At 39.5% G+C, this 20,727-nt stretch overlaps 1 long non-coding RNA gene across 2 annotated transcripts; it reads left to right on the forward strand.

Moving 5' to 3' along the window:
• The first annotated feature begins 8,432 nt into the window (after nt 1-8,432).
• On the forward strand, nt 8,433-15,166 carry LOC137249918 (uncharacterized). 2 transcript variants are annotated; one of them, XR_010952605.1, is made up of 6 exons: nt 8,433-8,553; nt 9,199-9,262; nt 9,324-9,531; nt 9,591-9,707; nt 13,948-14,332; nt 14,392-15,166. It is a non-coding gene; the product is annotated as an uncharacterized lncRNA (long non-coding RNA). The 2 variants fall into 2 exon arrangements; XR_010952604.1 differs by having other exon boundaries at nt 8,504-9,262.
• Nucleotides 15,167-20,727: the final 5,561 nt, after the last annotated feature.

A 20,727-nucleotide genomic window follows, 5' to 3' on the forward strand; every position in this document is an offset into this window, starting at 1 on the left:
GTTTGATGCCGATGAGTTGACTTTCACTACCACACCCGGGGAAATAGATTTAGTCTCTCCCGAATTTAGCAGTAATGAATGTCTAGATTTGATTCGGACCGTCACCGAGAACGAAGAATCGCTTCCAGACTTACGAGTGGTTGACGGTGTAATTTTCAAAAGAGTTAAATTTCGAAAGGGGGTGGAAGGGGAAGAGGACTCGCTGTGGCGTTTATGGTTGCCGAAAGGGTTGTCTGAGGAAGCAGTGAGATTAGCACATGACGCTAACGCGAGTTACCATGGCGGGTGGCAGAAAACCTTAGAACGTGTTAGGCAAAAGTACTTCTGGCCACAGCAGGCTAAGGGACTACGTCCAGCTCTGTGATACCTGCAAATCGGTAAAACCCACTAACCAACAGTCGAGACCACCTATAGGGAGTTCCTTTGCATCCGAGTGAACATTTCAGCGATTATATTGCGACTTTCTAGGGCCGTATCCGAGATCTAAGCGGCGAAATCCATTTCTTTTTATAGTACTAGACCATCTTTCAAAATATGTCTGGCTAAAGCCCATGCAGAGAGCCACCACTGTTAACGTTATAAATTACTTCGCTTCAGAAATTTTTCCAGCTGTAGGGGTCCCTGAATTTATTCATAGCGACAATGGTAAGCAGTTTATCTCGAAGGAAATTAAGGCGTTAGTAGAGAAATTGTTTCTAAGGTTAGAATTTTCCTGAAGGATAAACCAGACCATACCGATTGGGATAAGCATATACCCGAGATTTTATCAGTTTTGAAAAGTGATTTTCATACGGCGATTCAGTGCTCTCCATATTTTGCATTATATGGCCAGAACATGGTTCAACATGCCTCAACGTACAATATTTTAGAGAAACTCGGCAGCCTTAGGGAAGACCAGGTTACGATATTGAGCAGAGCTTACAAGTTGACTAATATTCGCGAGCTAATTCGTAGGAATTTAGATCAGGCAAAGGATAGGGGAATAAATACCTATAACAAGCGCTCTAGGCAAGTCAACTACAAGGAAGGTCAGGAAGTTTTCCGGAAAAACTTTGCTTTGAGTAACTTCAAACAGGGTATTAACGCCGAATTCCTGCCAAAATATCTTAAGTGTCGAGTGCTCCGAAAAATAGGCAATGCGTTGTATGATCTCGAGGACCTAAACGGGAAATTGATAGGTCGCTTCTATGCTTCGGATATTCGTCCACAATAAACCAACCAGAACGTTTTGCTAAATTTACAAATTGATTTTTTTCCCACAAATTTAATCTTTTTTTTACCTGTCTGGGCGTATTGGCGGTCGGGGACATCTCGCCCAGTATTCTCCCCGAGCAGTGATATCATAGGGTGTTCACACGCGTACTCACCGAGAACCGTGAACAGCCTGGCAGTCCACGCTTGGGTTGGACTAGCCTTACGGAGTTTGGACGAGTTCTCCTTATCAAAATGTCTACACACATATATTTTTTTTTGGCCTTTCTGTGGGGGCGATAGCCACTAGAACCATACGGAGTTTGGACGAGTTCTCCTTGACCAAAATATCTACACCTATATTCTTTTTTTGCCTTTCTGGGGGGGGGGGGGGGGGGGGGGGGAGGGAGGCGATAACCAATAGAAAATACCATACGGAGTTTTGACGAGTTCTCCATAACAAATGTCTAATTGACGCAAAGCCCTTTTAAACTAAGGAACAGAATTACTTCACTTTTTGACTTAACTTGATTTTTTTGATAGACCGTGTTGCCCGGCTAGCTTCGCGGTAGAACTTTGAGACTCTTATCTTAGGGGTGAGTCGTGCTCCACGTTGCTTGTCATCGGAGGTTCCTGGAAGTGGCTTCCCACAGATGAACCGGTTTCCTGTTCGCTTCATCGCCAGGTCTTTAAAGCGAAGCAGGTTTGTTATGGTCCATTTGGGAGAGTCACCTTTGGAACGCACCTAGTGGATAGTGATAGTAAACAAAAAGGTGCCATGCATGGTTCAATTATGTACAGGTTGGCTCATCTCATCAGCTGATTTTATTTATGTCATTGCATGGTCGAAGGGATTGTCAAAAGGAGATGGCAAACTCCAAATGAAACCAACACATTGGCAACATTTTACGTACACATACAAAAACTGCTAAGTTTTATGTTTCCATTCCATACCTACCATTCGCACCAACACCAATACACAGATTTTGACAATTTGAAAAGACATATTTTGTTGCTTTACAGATGAGCCAACCTGTATATAGTTGAACCATGGGTGCCATGTCAATTTTCAACGAAATGAACACTAGATGTCGCCACCCCCGCTGTGAAGCCATTTTGCAAAAAAATAGCAGAAATAAAGAGGTAAAGAAACACACTGTTTCCGGGCAGGAAGAAAAAAGAAAAGCGAGGTTGCGGATGGTTGCGGTGTCAGGACTTCCAAAAAAGTTGGAAATCTTTTCTCAAAGTGGTGGTAAAGCCGTAAATAGGTGCTAACTGCAAGTGATTGCACAATTTCGTTAGGTGCAAAAGCTAGGCAGCGTGCCGTATACAATCGTGATTTACCTGTTCCGAAGGCATATGAACATATATACGTGCCAACTTTTGCCTAATTAACTACTTCAGGAAAAGGGAACAGCTACAGCTCATACGTATAGGCAAGAGTAAATCTCTGGTCTGTTTTACGCCGGTTCCTTATTCGCGCTGAAGGAAGGGAAGCAGGGACATCCGGTACGTCGAAAACAACCACAACCAAAAAACACACTTTTCATTGACTTTAGTTGCAAAGTCGTCTCGTGGACAGAAACTCGTCCATTGAGGAAATATACACACATCCATATATATAAAGTTGCAGCTGTAAAAGCCGGGCTCTCCGTGAGATCTGAAAAAATTTGCTCGTTCGTTTAGTCTCAGAGCACACATCCGGCAGTCATCATCAAAAACGCATCGTCATATCGAGCACGACAGAAATTGAATATATAAAAAGAAATCTTTAAGACGTACATACTGCTGCACTCCCCACCCTCGAGCGCAACCGCCGTCATCCGCACCAACACCAAGTGCCAGTGCTACCAGGCGCCACCTCAAACATTTCGACGCACCACCCTCGAGCACAACCGGCGTCATCTGTGCCAACCACCAACGCCAGTGGCCCCAGCAACTGCTTCGACGCGCACCCGGCATCGCAACAACACCCGCGACGCCCCCAAGTTATATTGGACACTTTTTTTATCCCCCTTTTGTATTTATATTCAGCGTTTTTTTTTCCTCTGATTTTCAGAGTAGTAACCTGTCATGCCCGGTTAGGTAAATTTTTTTTTGCGTTTAGTTTTTTGAAGTTTCTTTTTTTTTTTATTTTAAATTTTTGAATGTTTAACGGTCTGTCCGTGGCATCCGGTTCGACCGGATGTCGTTTTAGTTTGAATTTATAAGCGTTTTGAGTCGTCTCTGCGCTTTTTTGTCAGTTGATTGAATGGGCATGATAGGAACTTTTTCCTGTTATGGCGCAGGACAGCAAGGTTGGCAAGAACCCAACCCAGCCGACATGACTAGCCACAGTGCACCCCCAGATCATGCCGACTGCCTCCCTTGCTGCTCCCAGAGAAAATGCGATTCAGTAACACGCTAGGAAGAATATATGAAGGAACTTAAGAGCTTTTATAATATATTGCTTTCAATTGTTTAATCACCAATTTAGGACGTTCAAATGTAGATTAGTACTTTTTCATGCAAGCCTTTTATATGGCATATTGGCAATACTTATTTAGAACCATGACAATTTCCGGAACAGAGATGTTGAAATATTTGTAATTTGCTTTTTTTATTATTAAATTTTTAGGAAAATTTCAATAAGAATACTTTACCAGTTAACTTCTCCGTGCTTTATTACCATCTAAATATCGAAAAAAACTGGTAATCACGAGCAATAATTAAATTTTTGTGTAGATGTTTTGAAGTGGCTTTAATTAAATGCAACCATGTGATATTTGAGAGGGGTTTGTGCATGTACGACATTTTTCAAAATTGATTGGTACAGAAAATTGTGTGCAGACTCAGCAAAGTCTGCCTTCATTTGAATGCTTATTCTGTTGAAAAATGTTTGTGTTTCGTTCAATTACTTCGTTCTTTCTTCGAATGAGTTCAGGATTGCTTTCCTTTTTTCCACTACTGAATGAAGAATGGGTTAACTTTTAAGCCACATTCCTTAACAAGGAATGACTGAATGAAGAGCAAGCATTCTATAATCAATGATTTTAAATTTCAAATTATTGCACAGTTTTACAGCTCTGGTGCAAATACATTAGCGACTCGTCTTTGTGTCGAAACGAACTTACGTTGCGTAACATGGGTCGAAAGAGCTGATCGAACGAATTTTCATTCGGTATTATGACACTCATTCTAGTGACAACCCTTCAAAAAACGCGATTACTCCATAAATAGTGTAAAGAATGCTCCTTTATGAGTATAGGAGTGTTCCAAAACTAATCTGTATTCATACAAAAAATGTGCTCCAATTAACATTGCGATGTCCTAGGAGAGGAGTAGGTGATCCCACTCTCGCTTTGTTTGTGAGTATTCCATAGAGTACATACGTGAGAGTACTTTCCAAAGTACTCTCACTGTAGTACTCCATGGAGCACCCACAGAGGTTCATATGCCAAAGTACTAAAGAGGAATTGGGTAAGAAAGAATTATCGGAGTGAATTTAATTTAAAATGAAAGTAAATGAAGAGGGCAATACAACTTTTATATTTTATTCTTCGAATATTCTTATGTTATTTAGCATTTGCGTGAATAAAGAAACTAATATTTCCCTATACTATAGTATGTATACATAAAACCAGTGCGCGGTTGTATTTTGTCAGAGTTCCCATAGTAAAATTTTGTTATCAGTTATTTGTATGCAATATTCTACTTTTGGCAACTCTGTTCGATCGTGATCGTGTCGTGATCACGGTCGTTAAAAAACAAGAAATGATCGGGTGATGGTGGTGCGCAAACGCATTGCAAAGGAGTATTGTTAGAGTACTCCAACATGAAGAAAATGGAACACGTAATCCAACAATTTTTGCAGGGCAGTGCCATTGTTCGATAATTCGATAAATTCAACCGTTCAGAAAAGCATATTCCCATCATTATTATTTATTATGAAGAAAAACGCTTAAGTACTGTTATGATATCCATCGACTGAGTGTGCGATAGGCACATTCACGGACAGAAGAGCAGCAGTGCTTGTGGCAAGGTGCAATGACCACGGCATGTGCACTGGCGTTTAGGCCCGGAGCTTCCGCTTCGTGGATTCTTTAACGTGATCACGGCACAGCACTACTCTCCCCAGTCAATGGTCAAACAGACTAAATTGTTTTGCACACTGGGATACTCTACCATAATAAAATAAAAAAAAAACACCAAACGCACTTGCATGCCACACTTCAGCCATATGACACACCGTATACTCACCTTTATGCATGGCAATTCATTGTTGCAACGATGGGTGCTGCCTCTGTACCCACCCTACCATTGACCTTATAGATGTTATTGAGGCCCCGTTATTTTACCACTAACCTCCCAGGTCACAAACCAAAGTAAAACAAAATTATGTACACATTAGTAATTATTATTTACAAATTCAATGCATTATACAAGTTTGTTTAGTTTTAGCCTAGCTGACCTGAACTTAACTCACAAAATCGGTTTTGATTTTGAACAAAAGAAAGTAATATGAAAGAAAGTATAAAGAAAAAATGACATGGCATGTGCACTGAATAGTATCTTGCCACTGAAAATGAATATACATATGTATGTAAATATGTATGCTCGCATATCATTACACATATGCAAAAATTAAAAAAAAGTATTTTACACTAAGATTGTATGTTTGAAGAAAAGGAAACTTCACTTTGTATATTAATATCTATTTATGTACATATATACATGCATATGTATGTACAGGCATTTGAGTGGATATATATATATATATATATATGTATGTATGATCAAAACTACAATATTAACAAATTGGTAAATTCTCATAGGTATATGGGGCATTAGTCAATAACAAATAGATTCATATATATATATATAGATAGCTTTTCTACATAGCGTCGAAGGCCTTCTTGCTTGGAGAGTTGCGTTTTCATTTCTTAAATAAGAACTAAAATATTTCCTAAGCCAATTACAAAATATAATTGTTTAAATTATCAAAAGAAAATGACTTAATAATATTAGTTACGGAGAGAACTCAGTTAAAGCAATATCTATAATGAATGTTGCTTCGAACGAAGTCATACAAAAAAAACTCTCTCTAAGTAATACCATACCAAAAACTATTTAACCGCAAAGTGTAAATGTTAACAATTGGTTGTATCGAAAAATGTTATACAAAATTTGTTAATATTGCACCATACCGCTCTCTCAAACATGTCCACTTCACTCAAATGTATTTGATCGTAGAAATGCTTGAGAGTCTGCTGTGCAGCAAAAACAACAAAAAAATATCATATGTTGCGTTTGGCTAACTACACTTTGGTAAGTAATGCATTTGGACCAACTTTTCGAAATTGGCTAACTTAAGTTACAGTGGCTCATAAAAATAAAGGGGCCGAAATTTATGCAGGATTTTCTTTAAGCCTGGCTGCCAGTCTAACAATATTAGTAAATTCGTCAACTTTCATAAAATTAATTCCAGTTTCTCTGCAACATTTTATGTATCTAAATTCTTGTTTCTAAACCTAAAATAACGAAGGAGATGAACTCGTTTCTTCGAGTTTGAGTTGGAACTCTTAAACAACTTTACATTATAGATATGTATATGTATTATGTGTATGTAGATTAAAAATCTAATTTTTAACTTTAGTTTTATTATTCACATTTCCTTATATGAGATGGGGTTTTGAAGACTCCAACGACGATGAACGTATGTATGTTAAGACGAGATTTTATGTACGGCCTAAATGAAAATCATGGGCATGTAGATTTTCAGGAACTGGTGATGACTTGAAGCTTATCACCGTGGAAGCGGAATGCGGGTGAAGTAAAAGGGAGGGTTGCTTACGATTCACACAAGCAACCCACATGCATATGATGCAAAAATATGCTGGCAAGTAAATTTTTGGAAAAATGTGATGTTTGTTTTCGTGTAGAAAGAATCTGCGGAAGAAACCGATACCGCTCTATTAGAAATTTTACTTCAGTTTTAACACCACACAATTTAATATTAAACAAGGGACAAAAAGGGTTTAATTCTTTAAAGAAAAATCATAAAAACTTACCATAGACATGTATGTCCTTCTGCTCAAGGTGGCTTTGATAAGCTGACGACAGGAACGTTTGTAAAATTAAAAATGTGTATTAAGTCGTACGGGCTTGCCGAATTAATCGAATCAATCGAACACAAAAACGTCAGGTTTTATATCAATTAAAACTTAGTGGATATTTATATATATCCCACAACTTCACTTTTATTAAATATTTATACTTTTATAAGTCTATTATTAAATTCTTCCGATTTACTAAATAAACTTTACCACGACCACGATGTTGATTCTATCAGATATCCACAGGAAAAGAACGATGGTCGCTTCAGGAAGTTATATTAGACCCTCGAGTTTCCCATATGTGTCGATAACTTAGTTCAAAAACATATGTTTTTTTTTTGACATTAACAGAGGTAGAATATTGAAGTTGAAACAGTGGTGGCCAAGCAAAAAAAAAAAAAAAAATGGGAAACAATATCAAAGAAAACTAAAAGCAGCTATAAATTAAAGTGAAGAAAAAAAATGAAATTATATTTGCGGCTTAGTACTACGGTACAGTACTGGAACTAGCCAGAAGTGTAAAATGCTTAAATGAATTTCAACGCGTAATTGTAGCTTTCTAAACATTGTGGCCCCTATTATGAGCATTTTTTGATCTTCGCTGGCTATCGAATATCGAAACTCGAATTTGAAATTGGTATTATGACATCTACGGCTGAATTCCGTAATTCAGTCTCATCTCAAGTCTCTAAATTTGAGATTTTCCTTTAGAGACAATTTTTGTGAATTGAGATGATTTCGGTCATTGTGAATTCATACAAGTGAAAAATCTTTCTATTCCTCCATTGTCATACCTACCTGCATGGTTCAACTATATGTTTGGCTCATTTGTACAATAACAAAATATGTCTGTTCAAATTGTCAAAATCTGTGTATTGGTGTTGGTGCGAATGGTATGGAATGGAAACCTAAAACTTAGCAGTTTTTGTATGTGCAACCCAGCAAAAACCGTACCCGTAAATTGGTTAGTAAAATGACTAAAAGCTGCGTGATGGAACACGTAAATCGTTACCCTGCAAAAATCGTGTGACCAAAAACGCACACAGACACACGAATTTTTGACAGGGGTGACGATTTGGAATGAAAAATTCTCCAAATGAAATAGAATGTTGACAAATTTAGCTTTCCCACAATGTATCGTGCTCTATAGCACCTATTATTTTTATAGGGATAGCAAAATACGTAATTTTTGCGTGCAAAAAAATCCGCCATTTCTAATTCAGCAGAGACAGCAAAACATTTGGTGGTCGAAAATTTTTTCAATTTTGTGAGTTTTAAATGGAATATCTCCGGAAAGATTTAAAATTAAGAGGGAGTTCTCCAGATCACATATATATATATTTTAAAGTGCGCAAACTTATAATTTAAAAGTTATTTGGTGTTAAAGTTTGCAAATTTCTATACAAATTTTATATGTGTATACGTATATATATGTGCAGGACAGCTTTGTAATGTCATCAATAAAATATATGTATATATATACATATATATATATATGTGCATGTTGCTACAAAAGCGCGATTGATTTAATAAAAACATTTATAATAAGTGAAAACAATGCAAAAATGAAATGTGAAATATACAAAAATGCAATTTAAGTTTATCGTTGCCAATTTATGTAGATATGCATATGGATTAAGGTTTTGAAAGATGTGTAAATTGTAATTTAAAGTTCTATAGAAATTTGTTAAATTTGCAAACTTTAACAACAAATAACTTTTAAATTATAAGTTTGCGCACTTTAAAATATATATATTTGTGATCGGGAGAACTCCCTCTTTCATTTGTTACCAAGTTTTACCCCGAACTCGGGGGTGCTATTCTAAAAATTTCCCAAAGTCTTTAATATAAAATGATCTTTGCTGTTTATTTCGACAAAAATTTTTGATTTGATTTTTGTGCTCATCGAAAGAATTCACAATTATATAGCACCATGCCGCGAATTATGATAAAAGGTGGTGTGTGGAGAACACTGAGTAAGCATTTGACGCGACTGGTTACTCTTGGTCGTTTATTAACTAAATTGATAACTTTCAGGATGGAATCTTCAAAGCAGCTGTAATGAAATATGACAAAAACCAGGGGTCACGTATTGCATCACTGCTGCACCGCAAATCTGCCAAGCAATGTAAGGCACGCTGGTACGAATGGCTTGATCCTAGCATAAAGAAGACAGAATGGTCACGGGAGGAGGATGAAAAGTTTTTGCATTTTGTTGGTGGTGAACGTTTTAACATTTTCCAAGGTTTGGCATTAATTTCATTTTTATAGTTTATAATTATTTAAAGGTTGCGTTAATGCTAGAACAAGTACATTGATTTACGTGGCAGTGTTGAAAAATTTTTGGAAGAAACTGAGCTTCGTTACATGATGCTATAATGCTTGTGCGGCGTACAATTAAACATGATTCTGTTGTTGCTGGTAAGTCAAAATACAAATTGAAAAAAAATCTTAGGGCCTCATTCTCTATTACGAATCGCTAGTGTATTTGCACTATGTTAAACAATTGCAACTTATCACTTGACAAGTACTTCTGCCTTCCTGTTTGTTAGAAAGGTAAAGACCGAACGAAAATGATAGAGAATACCATTGCTAGACGAAATCGTTTGGAGGCGAATCGTTCGTCTGAGCTATCGTTCGCAATACAGAATGAAGCCTTTAAATTGTTAAGTAATATAATGAAAAGATTGTGTCCAAATACCCCCAGCGGGTTAGGGGGTCAGAATTTACCCGCGGTAGGTATGCCTGTCGTAAGAGGCGACTAAAATACCAGATTCAAGGGGCTGTGTAGCGCAACCCTTCAGGTTGCCAGCGCAATATATAGCTTCTCCAAAGGGAGGGATGGCCTGAAGGTTTAATGTGGCCACATAAATCGTTGCCGAGATGGTCGAGCTGGCACTTTAATGGTGCTGTGTTACCGGAGCGTACCGGATCTGTATCCGGCTAAAGGACCATCACATCGATAACACTCCCAAAGCCTTCGGGGAGCAACCTTATCGCTACAAAAACAACAACAACATTGTGTTCAAATCCCGAAAAAAAACTATAAAAATTGTGTCAGTGAAATGATAATTATTGCTTTTGGTTGTTAGTTTTGAGGCATCGTCATCGAGTTCCTTTTGATCGTATATGCCGGTTCTATTGCATTCTTTTACATGCATAAAGTGCCGTTGAAGCCTTCCTCACCCTCTCCTCCACGTTGAGCTTCCATGACAGCTTACTGTCTAGGATCATTCCTAGATATTTTGTGCAAGGTTTCTCCCGTAGGGTCGCCCCTCCTAACTTAGGCCTGATCCAATTAGGGACCTTGTACCTCTTTGTAAACAAGACCATATGCAACGTCATCTGCGTAAACCGTAAGTTTTTCTGGTCCCTCGTAGAATACCCTAAGCAGTTGGTTAATGACCAGCGTCCACAGCAGAGGTGATAGCACCCCTCCCTGCGGAGTGCCCCTGTCCACTAATTTCGTGGCTGCGTACAATCCCCATTGCGATGTAATCTTACTGCAGTTTAACATGCGGTCGATCAATCTGGGTAAGGCTGGATGTACTTTAACGTAATTAAGACCATCAATAATCGCCCATTTAGAAAGCCCCGGCAATGCTTAAGAAGACCTCTAGAGCATATTCCTTATATTCAGGGCTTTTTCTATGCTTATTACCACCCTATGCAATGCGGTGTCTACTGACTTGCCTTTGGTGTACGCCTGTTGTGTTGTGGAGAGCAGCTTTTCATCCACGTTGGACTTTATGTACACATCTATCAGCCTCTCAAAGGTTTTGAGCAGAAATGATGTTAAGCGATTGGGTCTATAATCTTTGGGATACACGTGACCGATCTTCCCCGCCTTTGGTAGGAAAGCTACACGAGCAGCTCTCCAAGAGTGCGGTACATGATTCAGTTTATGCACCCATCGAATATTATTTTAAGCCATCCCACGACCGCGCTACTTGAAACTTGTAGCATGGCCGGACATGTACCATCTGAGCCCGGCGATTTCACCACCACTACGAGATCCTCAGTAGTGTAATTAGGCAGCATATATGAATGCAGCTGTTTCCTTACCATTACTACAGCTCGCACCCGTCCTTCCGTTTGCGCATAGTAAACGCCAAACCCGCGCGCGCTAATTCCAGAAACCTTTCCTCCCGATGGAAGCCACGGCTCCTGGATCAGCGCGTTAGGAGGAGGAGTTCGCTCGACGCCACTTTATTGTGATGGAGGTTTATCTGTAGGACTCGCAGCACCAATGGGCTGCTTGTCCCCCTCCAGCACCTTCATCGTGACGTCGTCTTCCTCCCCTAGCCCTTTTGGTTTAGAGTGTTCGAAGCCCCCTTCAGCCTCTTGTACCTGTTGTGCCGGGTGTTCCTCTGTGCGACTCACAGCGCCATCTGGCTGTTGTTCCCCTTCTAACACATTCGGGGTGACGTGGGCTACCTCCACCTGATTTTTTTTCCCTTAGGCTTTTGAGGTCCTTTTCGACTTCGCCCACTTCCAGCGTGTTAGGACTTTAATACCCGCGACTTCTTTTCCTGAGTCGCATATAAATTTTGCCTGTACCTAAGGACATTTTTCAAAGCTGCGCGTACAATATATCCTCCGCCTGCTTGTTTCTTTGGAAGATGTATAACTGACCTTCCTCCGTAGGCCGATATACAGTAAGTACCTTTCAATCCTGTGTCGGTATGTTCGGATTCTGATTCTGCAAAAGTCGCAGTGTATCCTCCGACTTCATCACGCATGGTATCCATACCTTAACTTTTGGTACCTTGGTGATTTGCGCTTTATCCACCATCTCAAAACGCGCGTTCGTGCCCTGCCTTTGGAGGTTTGGAACCACTTCGTCCAGCCACCGCAAGCTCGCGATGTTGTTGCACGCTATCATCTTCATACCATTATACCATCCCCCGAATCAAAGGTTGGAAGGAGCTTACTTGGTTATTCCCGCATCATCTTAAGCATTAAGCTAATAAGCTCCTTTTCTACAGATCTCCACCTTTCACTAGTAATCTGTTCGAAAGGACTGCTACGATCAACCAGCGCCACAGTCAGTGACTGCTTTCCCTTTGGCAACTCCGAGAAAGCCAGAGTCTTAGCTCCCTCTAGCACCTCCGAGAAAGTCGGAGTCTTAGCGTTATCTCCCTTTGGCTTATCTCCTGCTTCATAGTTGGAACTTCCCTCTGACTCGCAGCCTTCGAGTTAGTTGCTACCTCGCTATTGGGGCCCATCTGTCTTACAGCTTTGGGCCTACTTGTCTTGTCTATGGGACTGCCCTGCGTCGCGGCTCTGGGACTGGGCCCTTTCTGCCTCTTGAAAGCAGGCTTGTCGCCTTCCGCCGAACGTTGCCTTTTCATTCTGCCATTCGACGCTTCTTCCTCCTCATACCGGTTGCAGAACCGAGGGTTTTTCGCAGCAAACCTTTTGAACTGCCTTCGACCTACTTCTACCGCCTCATGAGCCCATGCCAAGCGCTCGATCTCCTCTTCTGTTGGGTCCACCACTGCTCCCAAGCGTTGTACAATTCTTAGTACTGCACGGTACTTCGAGAGAGCTCTTTGCTCCGTGCCCTTCTCCACTCTTCTACTCCTTTTTCATTTGTGTGCTTCTCCAACACGGAGTTCATTGAATTAGCACTACTCTCGCTCCCCGAGTGCGACGCATCGCTTAATGCATATTTGTCGTCCTTGGCTTGCGGCTCAGTCCTCTTCTTATCATCGTCCTTATGAAAATTAGGTAATGAGTCGTTCACCTTGGTCGTACGACCACCAGCCCGACAAGGCGGGCTCAGCGGTCCAGTATTATATACGGGGAAAGAATCGTCAGCCACAGCAGCGCCCCTTACTGTGGTAAGGCCATCAATACTTCCCGAGGTGGTCCGGTATCGGGAAGGCTCCGTTCGAATACAGCCGAATTTATCCCCTGGCTACAAATCGTCCAATAGGCACGGTCCGCATAACACCCTGGATTAGGGGGTTGGCAGTTCTTGGTTACCGACATCCCGCCGCCCTCCCAGAGGCGAACGGCGTAGATGTCAGTCCTAAACAGCTCCTCCTCATAGTCGGGCGCTATGGAGATCGGCTAAGCCCTCACACCAACGACGATTTTCGTTACAATTGCTAGTGCATGCTCTCCAAGCTGTAGATCCTGATCGAAAGTCACACCCAAAATTTTAGGGTGTAAGACAGTCGGTAGGGTAATGCCATATGATCGACATTTGGCGCGGCCATGTTTTCAATAAGGTCACCGATGATTTGGTTGGTGAAAATATCAGGTTTCGCGAGGCGACAAAACTGGAGAGATTGGGGAGATATCTGTTTATTTTATTACAAAGCTCATCGATGTAGGAAACAATAGCATAGGCGTAGAAGCAATAGTGACTCCTGGTGGTAAAGGTAGCATTGATATGTAGAAGTTAAGTAGAAGTTTGAATATGAGTTTTTTTAAGTTACAGCAAAAAAAGCGTTGAGGATTTTTAATATCTTACCAGGTACCTTCGTACATGTTTCTAAGAATGAAGAATAAAACCTATTCAAACTCAATTTTACCAGGACAAAGCCGCTGAGACTTCGCTATACTTTAACATACAATACGTTACCCCATTTTAGCACAACTATCATTTTTTGATTTTATTAAATTTTATAAAATGTTTCTTCCTCTACAGTTCTATTTCGGTATTGGATAGTAAATATGGCTTTCGCATTTTCTCCATCAATAACTGTGAAGAGGTGGAAGAAATCTATGCGTGTAAATCTCACATATTATCTTGGTCGAGCGTTTCTTCAATAGCTCTCTAGTGGCGATGGTGACAGCAGAGAAACCCAACTGTTTACAAATGTTACACTTAAAAAAGAATCAAAATATCTGCCATTGCGTTTACGGCTCAAATACCCACAGTATATGAATGAATCGATTGCACCTAATTGTCTGCCTAACGGATAGTATACATATTCATCAAATCGAAAATATTGCACCAAACGAACTGGGTCTGAATACTGAAACAGTACACATATTCAAAATCGATGAGGAGGCTGTGATGATGGTATAGGGTGAGTTGTTGAATAACATACGAAAACCACTTTAACCCATCTATATATTTGCATTACAGCTAAAGCTTTACAAACAGCAAAAATTGCTGGCGCCAAGCAATTGGAAAAGGCAGTGAAGCATTCATCACACTGTACGGATGGTGTAAAGTTAGAAACTGCTGTTGTAACAGCTGCCACCGACAAAACGGTCATCTCTACTTCGCCGAGTAGCGGCTCGTCCGACTATATATCGAAGACAGTATAATCATATCTTTTTCCAACACAGGTTAGCGATGTGCTTGCACAGGAAAAGACTTCAATTGGAAAACGAAAACCAATCAAGCGAGTTTATTTATTATTAAAATACGTACTTTTCTTTATATGAACTATATTAATTTAAGTTACAATTTCATGTGCATATATAGCAAGGGATGTCGTGATACGATTGCTGTCGGAATTAGATTTGAAACCAATCAATACTCCTGGTAAGAGTTGCAGAATTATTGCTTGAATGATTAGATTTAGAACAATAATAAGTCTGACTCAATTAATAGTCGTACATTTTTAAGTTCTTCAATTACGACAGCAATCGGATCCACGACACCTTTGAATATTCTTGATCTGAATTTTTACTAAGCTTTAAGTTTTAGATTATTCAAATAATTGGAGTTTTTTCTAAAGCTTAATATTATTTTTTTGCTCGCTTAGAAGAGATTTCAATTGGAAAACAAAAACCAATTAAGCGAGTTTATTTATTATTAAAGTTCTTCTGTTTTATATGAACTGGATTAATATAAGTTCCAATTTCATGTACATATATAATAATATTGAAAATAATAAATATTGAAAATTCAATTTTTTGGTTCATATTTTATTCATATGGCTGCTCCAGGTAAAGTAAATCTGCAGGTAAAATTCACGTTATATGGCGGTTATATAAATGGTAAAACCGCAGTAAAATTGATTGTCAAATGACTCGAAAATGTAGAGTGAAATGACGGAAAAATGACCGCCATTTGACGAGCATTGTGACGTGTGTGAGCAGCACAGTACTATGCTCACATCCTATAGGTGGGAGCGGAATGCACGATCACATTAATAGGAACGAAACGGAAAATTTGGTCACAAAATCTAATCCGCCCATGCAAAAATGACTATGAATATAACCGCTGCAGAAAGTCACAACGACCGTAAAATTACTAGTAAAATGACGGGGAGCGTTTTTGCAGGGTAAGTAGCATTTGTATAGGGCGGCGGTAACTTTTGTGACCAGTCCCTTCCGTCGTACATACCCTGCAAAAACACTCCACGTCATTTGACTAGCCATTTTACGGTCATTGTGACTTTCTGCAGCGGTTATATTCATAGTCATTTTTGCGTTGGGCGATGCACTTTTGTGACCAAATTTTCCGTTTCGTTCCTATTAATGTGATCGTGCATTCCGCTCCCACTTATAGGATATGAGCATAGCACTGTTCTACTCACACACGTCACAATGCTCGTCAAATGGCAGTCCTTTCACTCTACATTTTCCAGTCTTTTGACAATAAATTTTATCATATAACTTGAATTTTACCTGCCGATTTATTTTACCTGGAGCAGCCATATGAATAAAATATGAACCAAAAAAATTGAATTTTCAATATTTATTACTTTCAATATTATTATATATGTACATGAAATTGGAACTTATATTAAAAAAAAGAATTAAGGACTTTAATAATAAATAAACTCGCTTAATTGGTTTTTGTTTTCCACTTAAAATCTTTTCTAAGCGAGCAGAAAATAATTCTAAGCTTTAGAAAAAACTCCAATTATTTGAATAATCTACAACTTAAAGCTTAGTATAAATTCAGGTTAGGTTTACTTTTTTTTCAGATCAAGAATATTCAAAGGTGTCGTGGAATCAGATTGCTGTCGTAATTGGTGAACTTAAAAATGTACGACTAGTAATTGAGTCAAACTTATTATTGTTCTAAATCTAATCATTCAAGCAATAATTCTGCAACCCTTAGCAGGAGTATTGATTGGTTTCAAACCTCATTCCGACAGCAATCGTATCACGACATCCCTTATTATATATGCACATGAAATTGCAACTTAAATTAATACAGTTGATATAAAGAAAAGTAAGTACTTTAATAATAACATAAACTCTCTTAATTGGTTTTTGGTTTCCAATTGAAATCTTTTCCTGTGTAAATATAAATATAAAATAAACTGTGTTGGCAAAAGATATGATTATACTGTCTTCGATAGATAGTAGGACGAGCCGCTACTCGGCGAAGTAGAGATGACCGTTGTGTCGGTGACAGCAGTTTCTAACTTTGCACCATCCGTACAGTGTGATGAATGCTTCACTGCCTTTTCCAATTGCTTGGCGCCAGCAGTTTTTGCTGTTTGTAAAGCTTTAGCTGTAATGCAAATATATAGATGGGTTAAAGTGGTTTTCGTATGTTATTCAACAACTCACCCTATACCATGTTGTTGTTGTAGCGATAAGGTTGCTCCCCGAAGGCTTTGGGGAGTGTTATCGGTGTGATGGTCCTTTGCCGGATACAAATCCGGTACGCTCCGGTACCATAGCACCCTTAAGGTGCTAGCCCGACCATCTCGGGAACGATTTATGTGGCCGCGTTAAACCTTCAGGCCATTCCCTCCCTCCCTACCCCCAAGTTCCATGAGGAGCTTGAGGTCGCCAGAGCCTCGTCTGTTAGTGCAACAGGATTCACCGCGGATAGGTGAGGTTGACAATTGGGTTTGGAGAAGCTATATATTGCGCTGGCAACCTGAAAGGTTGCGCTACACAGCCCCTTGAATCTGGTATTTTAGTCGCCTCTTACGACAGGCATACCTACCGCGGGTATATTCTGATCCCCTAACCCCCTATACCATCATCACAGCCTTCTCATCGATTTTGAATATATGTACTGTTTCAGTATTCAGACCTAGTTCGTTTGGTGCAATATTTTCGATTTGATGAATATGTATGGAAGAAACATTTTATAAAATTTAATAAAATCAAAAAATGATAGTTGTGCTAAATTGGGTAACGTATTGTATGTTAAAGTATAGCGAAGTCTCAGCAGCTTTGTCCTGGTGAAAATTGAGTTTGAATAGGTTTTATTCTTCATTCTTAGGAACATGTACGAAGGTACCTGGTAAGATATTAAAAATCCTCAACGCTTTTTTTGCAATAACTTAAAAAAACTCATATTCCAACTTCTGCTTAACTTCTACATATCAACAGCTACCTTTACCACCAGGAGTCACTATTGCTTCTACGCCTATGCTATTGTTTCCTACATCGATGAGCTTTGTAATAAAATAAACAGCTATCTCCCAAATATCTCCAGTTTTGTCGCCTCTCGAAACCTAATATTTTCACCAACCAAATCATTGGTGACCTTATTTAAAACATGGCCGCGCCAAATGTCGACCATATGACATTACCCTACCGACTGTCTTACACCTTAAAATTTTGGGTGAGACTTTCGATCAGGATCTACATCTTGGAGAGCATGCACTAGCAATTGTAACGAAAATCCAGAGCTGTAACAAATATTTAATATAATTCGATAAATCGGCAGTACTTGGGGTAAATATAAATAGACGTTTGCATGGTACGCGTCTCCGATATGGTCGCCAAGCCTAAAGGTTACTCACTGGAAGAAAATACAGGCCTGCCATAATGCTGCCCCCAAAACCGCTATGGGCTGCCTTCTTATGTTCTCGGAACACCAACTGCACAATGAAGCGAGAAAACTCCCAATAAGGGAAAGAAATGAAATGCTAACCAAACAGTTTCTGTAGAATACCCAGAAACCTGGGCATCCCAACAGACATCTGATTGTTGATCCAACACCGCTTAGGGGCTTAAAGAGTCATCTCCCCCAAGCATTATGAGGAAATACGGTACCTGAGAACTCAGCCACACAAGCAGGTCCTCAGTGAACTCCACAAACAGGCGTCGGACCTTTATGCTAGGAATTGCCCGGTGAATGAAGTACTCAAAGAACAGTACCCAAAACTTGCGGAAGAGGACCGCATACTCCCCAGGGAATAGCGAGTCACTCTAGCTCAACTTCGTTCTGGATACTGTAACAGGTTAAACTCTTACCTATCCAGAATCAACCCCGACATACAAAATGTATGCCCCGCTTGCGATGTGTCCCCACATGACACCAACCATTTCTTTAATAGTAATGTGGAACTAACCCCTCTAACACCCCTTTCATTATGCTCCACCCCTGTTGAAACAGCAAGTTTCCTTGGATATTGATGACAATTTGTGATCGGTCGCATCTATTAGGTGGAGCGAAGAACTGTTACAACAACAGCAACCATCTCGGGAACGATTAATATCATCACTTTAAACCTTCTAATCCATCCCGCCACACCCCCTATTTCCACGAGGAGCTTGGGGTCGCTATTACACATTACACTGAACGAGTCCACGGCGACGTTACTCATCAGTTTAATGCCTTACAGGTAGTTGGCAAAAGAAACGGCATATACGACCAGAAGGCACTCGAAGACGATGCCTCAAAACTACAACCAATAGCAATAATTATCATTTCACTGACACAAATTTTATAGCTTTTTCTTCCGGAGTTGGACAAAATCTTTTCATAATATTGCTTAACAATTTAAGATTAGACATTTTCTTCAATTTGTAATTTGACTTACCAGCAACAACAGAATCATGTTTAATTGTACGCTGCACAATCATTATAACATCATGTAACGAAGCTCAGTTTCTTCCAAAAATTGTTCGGCACCGCCACGTAAAATCAATGTACATGTTCTAGCATTAACGCAACCTTTAATAAATTTTAAACTATAAAAATGAAATTAATGTCAAACCCACTATAAAACCTTGGAAAATGTTGAAACGCTCACCACCAACCTGACGTTCTTCAAAGTAATCACATTGACCCAAAACACTTGAATTAATATCATTAGCTGTAGTCATAACAACACCACCACAAGCTTTCATTCTACGTTTCCAATCTTCTTCTGGTATATGAACAGCACAGAACAAATCACGATCTGCAAAATACTGTGTAGCAACATCACCAATTGGTAGTTTAGAAAACACAACATTGGCGCTTTACTTAGCTAGTTTAATGTACAGGAGACGCCATTCAGCATCAACAATTTTCTGATACTCTTGGACATTGGAGGACATTGCTGTGGCAGAGCATTTTTCCAATAAAGCATTTTGTTGTTCCTTTGATTGGCGCTTCGACATGTACAGCCATGTCATATTTTATCATGCATAATTGTAATGCTTTACGTATAGCTTTAATGATGATAAGTGCATGCACGCCATCCTTAACATATGGCTTAACTTGTTTTAAGATTTCACATGCTTAAAATACTACTGAAGTGGTGCCATCGCCGACCTGAAAAGAGAAACATTTTTATTCTACACATTCTAATATAACAAAAAACTTACCTCAGCATTTTGAGATTTGGCGATGTCTACTAGAGTTTTACGGCTGGATTCACAATATCCAATAGTTTCATAATGGTTGCCCATACTATGCTTGTCCATACTACGTGAACCCAATGTAGTGCGTACAGCGTCCACAATTGAATGCGAGGCATTGATGTTGGATATGAGTTGAGGTTTACCTTGAGAGCTATCGGTACCCAACCATTTTTTACACTAATACTCTTGTACCCAATACAAGTTCAGTACGTTCATATTTATCGACACGCTGTCCGGTGTGGCCCAAATGTTGGAAATATGCAGTTGGCACTGTTGAGAAAAAATATGGATCAATGAACACAAGTAAAAGTGAAAGATTTTTTTTACCATCTCTTGTTACTTTACACAATAGACATTGGAAACGACGACCAGCATCTACAAGTTGCATATGAGCCTTGCAACGATTACATATAATTGCACCCAATGCACCAACAATTACAATGGGTGGATCATATTCACCCTCAACCGTGCGTGCCATTGGTGAGACGGTAAGTGTAATGGCCAAAGCTGTTGTTTTTAATAAATCAGCTGTTGCAGGTATGCAATACAAAGACGACCTGCAAAGAAGAAAGATCAATGTAATTGCCAAACAAAACATTAATTTCGATTATCGATACCTAACTTAACGTGGCGAGGAGTTACCCTGATCTTCTACCACATATTTTGTGGTCACCAATGGTGGTAATAAACCCTGTTCAATAGTAATAAAAGCACCACCAGCGCTATTTTGATTTTCAATGATAACGCTTATCGGACTTGGCATCTGATCGGGATCTAAACGGCGTAGGGCTTGATCATACTGTTGCGGCTGTTGATATTTACCAGTAACAGGTGCAGGTGGTTGCTAAAGAAAATAACACAAAAATAATCATCAGCAAATTTGTAAATTATTAGTTGTATTAGCATACATTATAACCAG

Source organism: Eurosta solidaginis, chromosome 4 (assembly GCF_040869045.1).
Source record: "Eurosta solidaginis isolate ZX-2024a chromosome 4, ASM4086904v1, whole genome shotgun sequence".
NCBI lineage: Eukaryota > Metazoa > Arthropoda > Insecta > Diptera > Tephritidae > Eurosta > Eurosta solidaginis.